The sequence below is a fragment of the Macrobrachium nipponense genome, chromosome 8 (genome assembly GCF_015104395.2).
Source record: "Macrobrachium nipponense isolate FS-2020 chromosome 8, ASM1510439v2, whole genome shotgun sequence".
Taxonomy (NCBI): Eukaryota; Metazoa; Arthropoda; class Malacostraca; order Decapoda; family Palaemonidae; genus Macrobrachium; species Macrobrachium nipponense.
The window spans coordinates 76,188,286-76,194,285 of NC_087203.1; the positions used below are offsets into that span (position 1 = coordinate 76,188,286).

A 6,000-nucleotide genomic window follows, 5' to 3' on the forward strand; every position below is an offset into this window, starting at 1 on the left:
GCTTCCGGAAGTCTGGTGTTTGGTACGCTACGTAAAGAAAAGTCTTGGCCTGGGAGTTTCCTGCCTCCTCCCAGGGAGACTTTTCTAATATAGTGGACAGCTCCCGTAGGCATGCCTTACACGCAGCCAAAGTGTGGTGGACTTCTTCAGAGTTCGACCATTTACTCAAGGGTATTTATCGGACTTTTGAAGTTTTTAATTTTTCTTGATTGTCGTTGGGTGCATTGGCTCGGACTGCAGAGATGTGGAGATTCTTCAGACTCGGATTTGCCTAGAAGTATCATGTCCTGTATGGATAAAGCCTTAAGGCATGGAGCTAATGACTTGCTTCAATGTTTACAAAGCAGGTGTTCTAAAGAAGAGGTATCTTTTGTGCTCGTTCGCTGCGAAAGGAGTCTCGAATGCGCAAAAGTCGGAGTTGATGTTCTCCCCACTTTCAGGACAAACTTTTTCCACAGGATATCATTAAGGATATCGCCTTTCCCTCCCTTACTCAGAAGGCTACGCAGGATCTGCTGACGTCTTCAGTAAGGAAGTATTTACCCGCTAAGGTAGTGAAGAAGACACCGAAGGAAACAAGGACAGCACAGCAGCCCTTTCGGGGTAGGACTTTTTCCCCACGACCAACCTTTAGAGGGAAAAGAGTTCCAGCCAAAAGAGGTTCGAAAACCTCAACCAAACAATGATTTAGAAGTCCTCCAGACGTGTGTTGGGGCCAGACTTTTAGACTTCTGGGAAGTCTGGCAAAACAAAGGAGCGGATCCTTGGTCTGTAAGGGTAGCGAAGGAAGGCTACAAGATCCCCTTCCTAAAGAAACCACCTCTCGCTACAGCTCCGAGAGCCCTAGGGGCTCATTACATCGATTTAGAGAAGAGAGAAGCTCTTTGGCATCAAGTTGGTCAGTATGTTTAGAGAAGGGAGCCATAGAACCTGTTCTGGATCACGAATCTCCAGGTTTTTACAACCGTCTTTTTCTGGTACCGAAGTCATCAGGAGGTTGGAGGCCAGTACTCCTGGGACTAAGTCAGCTAAACTTGTTCGTAGAAAAGACCAAGTTTACGATGGAGACGAAACGATTCAGTACTGGCAGCGGTACGACCAGGGGACTGGATGGTAACGCTGGACCTTCAGGATGCATATTTCCATATTCCGATTCATCCAAGGTCCAGGAAATATTTGAGATTCGTGATCCAGGACAAGATATATCAATTCAGAGCCCTTTGCTTCGGGCTTTGCACGGCCCCGGTCAAATCTTAACAAGAATGATGACGAACGTGGCGAAGTGGCTTCATTTGTTAGGAGCCAGAGTCTCTCTCTCCTTGGACGATTGGCTCTTAAGAGCACAATCAAAGCAGCAATGTCTGGAGGACACGGACCTCACATTGGGATTTGACAAAGCAGCTGGGTCTGATGGTGAACCTGAAAAAGTCACATCTGGAGCCCCACACAGGAGCTAGTTTATTTGGGGATTCTGATATCCTCAGTGACTTTTCGGGCTTTTCCGTCACCCGAAAGGCAGACCATGTGCCTTCGGAAAGTGCAAGAATTCCTATCGAAAGACCAATGTTTCGGCGAGAGAGTGGATGAGCCTGCTGGGGACACTCTCTTCGTTAGAACGGTTCATTTCCCTAGGGAGACTTCACATGAGGCCCTTACAGTTCTTTTCTGAACGAAGTCTGGCCAAGAAGATCGCAACCAGATTCCTTCCTGTTTCCAATTCCTTTGAAGATAAAGGAGGAACTAAAGTGGTGGCTAGCCCCGGGAAGGAAGGTTAGCAGAGGGTACGTCACTCCAGCAGAGGAACCCAGACCTGATATTATTTTCCGACGCGTCAGACGCAGGCTGGGGAGCAACGCTGGGCCCTCGAGAGGAGTCAGGCCTTTGGAACGAAGAAGAGAAAGCTTGGCACATAAACAGGAAGGAACTGATGGCGATCTTCTTGGCTCTGAAAGCGTTCAGACCGTGGATCAGCGGCAAAGTGGTGCGATCAACGCGGACAATACCACAGCTCTGGCATACATACGAAAACAAAAGGGAGGGGACCCACTCGTTTCTCTTTGCAACTTAGCGAAGGAGATTCTTCTGTGGTCGGAGAGAGAAAACGTCACCCTGCTCACCAGGTTCATTCAAGGGAGAAGAACGTCAGAGCGGACCTGTTGAGCAGGAGGGACAAGTGCTTTCCACGGAGTGGATATTGCATCATCAAGTATGCCAGAGCTGTGGAACCTTTGGGGCAGACCAGTGGTGGATCTTTTCGCTACCGCAATGACGAAGAGGTTACCGAACTACTGTTCTCCAGTCCCGGACCCTCTTTGCAGTCACAGTAGATGCTTCCTACTAGATTGGACGGGGCTAGACGCGTACGCATTTCCCCCGTTCAAGATTTTAGGAAGGGGTAATGAAGAAATTCAGAGAAAGTCAAGAACAAGGCTGACTCTAATAGCTCCATACTGGCCGGCCCAAACGTGGTTCACAGAGGTACTGGCGGAATGGACAGTGGATTCTCCGAGAAGTCTACCCACGAGAGTAGATCTTCTCAAACAATCCCACTTCGACAGGTTCCACAAGAAACACCCTCGCTCTGGGTCTGACTGCGTTCAGACTATCGAAAGACTTGTCAGAGCGGGGGGAGGGGGTTTTTCTAGAGAAGCAGCGAAGGCAGTTGCGAGAGCACGAAGACCTTCAACTATCAAACGTGTACCAGTCTAAGTGGGAGAACTTCCGAAAATGGTGTAAAGAATCGGAAGATTTCTTCATCCAGTACCTCTGTGACCCAAATTGCAGATTTCCTTCTGTATCTGAAGAAGGAAGTGGGTTTGGCAAATCAAACCATTAAAGGTTATAAATGTATGGTTGTCTGCAGTGTTTAGGCACAGTTAGGTTTTAGATCTGTCCAATGACGCAGATCTTAGAGATCTTCTCAGATCTTTTAATACGAAGAAGGAACAACTTTGCAGAGCTCCTTCTTGGAATTTGGAATGTCGTTCTCAAATTCTTAGAAACGGATAGGTTTGAACCTATGGACAGTGCTTCTTTGCGAGAGCTAACGAAGAAAACTATTTTCTTGGTAGCCTTAGCTACAGCTAAAAGGATTAGCGAGCTGCAAGCTATTAACAAACAAGTAGGATGGAAGAACAACAAAGCTGTTTGTTCGTTTCAAGAGGAATTCTTAGCCAAGAATGAGAATCCTTCGCATCCGTGGCCAAGGTCATTTGAGATTGCAGGACTGGCTGATCTAGTAGGTCAAGAACAGGAAAGGGTTCTTTGCCCAGTAAGAGCTTTACGTTATTACGTAGAAAGAACAAGAAGCATTAGAGGGACTTCAGGTTCTCTCTGGTGTTCTGTCAAAGATCCTACTAGACCTATGTCTAAGAATGCTATGGCTTTTTTCTTAAGAGAAGTCATTAAGGAAGCGCATTTGCTTTGCCAGGAAGAATGCTTCGGATTGCTTAAAGTTAAAGCTCACGAGGTGAGAGCGGTAGCTACATCCTTGGCATTCAGAAAAAAATTTAGCCCTCAAGGACATTATAGATTCTACGTTTTGGAGGACAAATTCGGTATTTGCCTCGCATTACCTAAGAGACGTGAAGACACTTTGATAATTGTCAAACGTTAGGCCCGTACGTATCCTCAGGTACAGTACTGGGCAAAGGAGTTTCCACCCCATAACCTACTAACATGCTAGGCTATTATTTTAATTAGGTTATAGTGTTTTTATGGTTGTCTGAGAAGGTTATTACTTGCTCAGTTTTTTGGTGTATTGTTTTGTTATAGTGTTTTGTGTGGTTCAGGTGATTAACTTTCCTAGCATGAATGCCCGTGGTAAATGAGGGCTAGGGTTCTCTGTCAGCAAATTGGTCATGTCCAGTTGTCAGACCCTTGTTATTAGCTTTCTCAACAAACAGGTCACATCCTAGTTGAGAGCTACTAAGGTTTAGCAGGCTAAGAGGCAGGACCTACGAAGTCAGCTACCTTAGCAGGTAAGGAACCTAATAGTAATTTTAAAAATTAGTTAATTTTAAATTATGACGATGTTGCTGTCTATGACCACCTCCAAATGTGTCAATCAGCTATATATATACCTGCCAGTAAGTGTCATGCATAAAAATGATATTGTTATGATACAATAAAGTTTTATGCATACTTATCTGGCAGGTATATATAATTAAATTCCACCCTCCTCCCCTCAGGAGACAGGGTTCAGAGAAAAATCTGAGGAAAACGGGAATGGTTCCGAGCACCAGCGCCACGGGAACGGGGTGGCCATTACCTGAACTACCAGTGTACTAGCGGTTGCCGCGAGTTTTGAAATTCTGCCAGTGCGACAAGAGGATAAGCTATATATATATATCCTGCCAGGGTAAGTATGCATAAAACTTTATTGTATCATAACAATATCATTTTATGGTTTATATTTTATGAAATGATGATGAAATTATAATCAAATACAGTTTTTATGTAAGGTTTTTATTTAACTTTCACCTGGCAATTAAGTAGCTAGCTAATATACTTTTAAGTTGCTATAGGGTTTTAATGTTCAAAAAACTATTAGTTTTTATTTCTTCTTTTTTTCAGGAATTCCTGGCTGTTCAGCAATAAAGTGAAGAGGAACCTGTTTTATTTGGTATTTTTGCTAACAAATAATCTTTGAATTTTTTAGTTGAATTTTAATGTCTGTAAAAACATTTAATATACCTGAACTGATAAGTGATTTGAATGTCAGTATTTAATTTTATTGTATTACTTGAGGGAAAACTTACAGTTCAGTATTGAATATTTTGTATTTACTGAAACGCATTAATTCTTTATAATTAGTTCTTTCTGTAGTTAATGTAGAATCTGTTAATAGTATGGTAATGTTTTTGTGAAGAGAAAATTCATGTTGAAATTGTGTCTGATGTGAAAGTATTTTTTAGTTTGAGTTTTTTGCTATTAATTACAGTTGAGTTTTTTGCTATTCTTTGAGCACTGTAAAAATGAATCTTCCATATGCTCTGTCATTAAGTAAATTTGGCCTGATGGGGAAGGTGAAGGCACTGAAATTTTTAGTATGGAAAGCGTGAAAGAAAAAGGAAGTGAAGAAGGTACTGAATATGAGAGAAGACAATCATATTCAAACAGAGATACTATTAGTGTCCAGGATACAACTACCAGTGATGCAATCATTGACAACTTCAACAGCGTAATGGCTGCTTTGGCACTGAGATCCAGTTTATTTGGTTTTAATGGACTTGAGGTAACATGTTGTATATCTCACCTTTAAGTTTATTGGGTTTGGGAAGTAGTGGGGGTTTAAATTGCTTCAGAGCTTTCCCCATCCCCGGGTTATGTTAACATTTATTGGATAACTTTGATAGGTTATTTCCATATCCTGGAAAATACAATATGTTAAACAGTGAGATTAGTTTTAAGACGACTGGATGATAGTGAGATCACCGACTCTCCAGAAAATGATCAGAAAAATTCACTACTTTGGTGAGGAGATTGGATCTACCACATCATATCCAACACGCATGTTAACGGACACCAGAAGAGTTTGAATTCTAAACATATAAGTGAAACCTTGCAAAGTGCAAACGCGAACTTGTGTTCTCAAAATTTCATCCAAGTTTGATCAATGTACCAGTAATATAGAAAAGTCCAGTACTAACAGTGTTATTGATAGTGAAAACGATAGTGGAAGTTAGTTTTGAAAAAGGTCAGGAGGAAAAAAAATGAAATTTGTTCCACTGATGTTGTCCTTTGCAAGTAGGAGAGATTTCTCAAGCTTTAGAGAATGAAAATATGGTGCTACATGAGTACCCAAGGAAGCCTTCTGAGGTATCAAGTATTGCAGATTTTATTTCAGGGCAATCTAATGGTTTATCAAGTAATGAGTAACGAAATCAAGCTTTCTTCAAGCAATAATTCTTGTGGGTTAGTAACTGATAGTTACAAATTCCAGGAAATCTCTGTAACTTCAAACAATATGTTGGAAAAGTAGCATCAGGTTCTGGTAGG

General features: G+C 42.1%; 1 protein-coding gene across 2 annotated transcripts in view; it reads left to right on the forward strand.

Annotated features, from left to right (window-relative positions):
- The window catches only part of LOC135222862 (zinc finger protein 62 homolog), a 52,391-nt gene that overhangs the window by 42,309 nt on the left and 4,082 nt on the right, over window positions 1-6,000 (forward strand). The gene's annotated exons all lie outside the window — the stretch shown is intronic.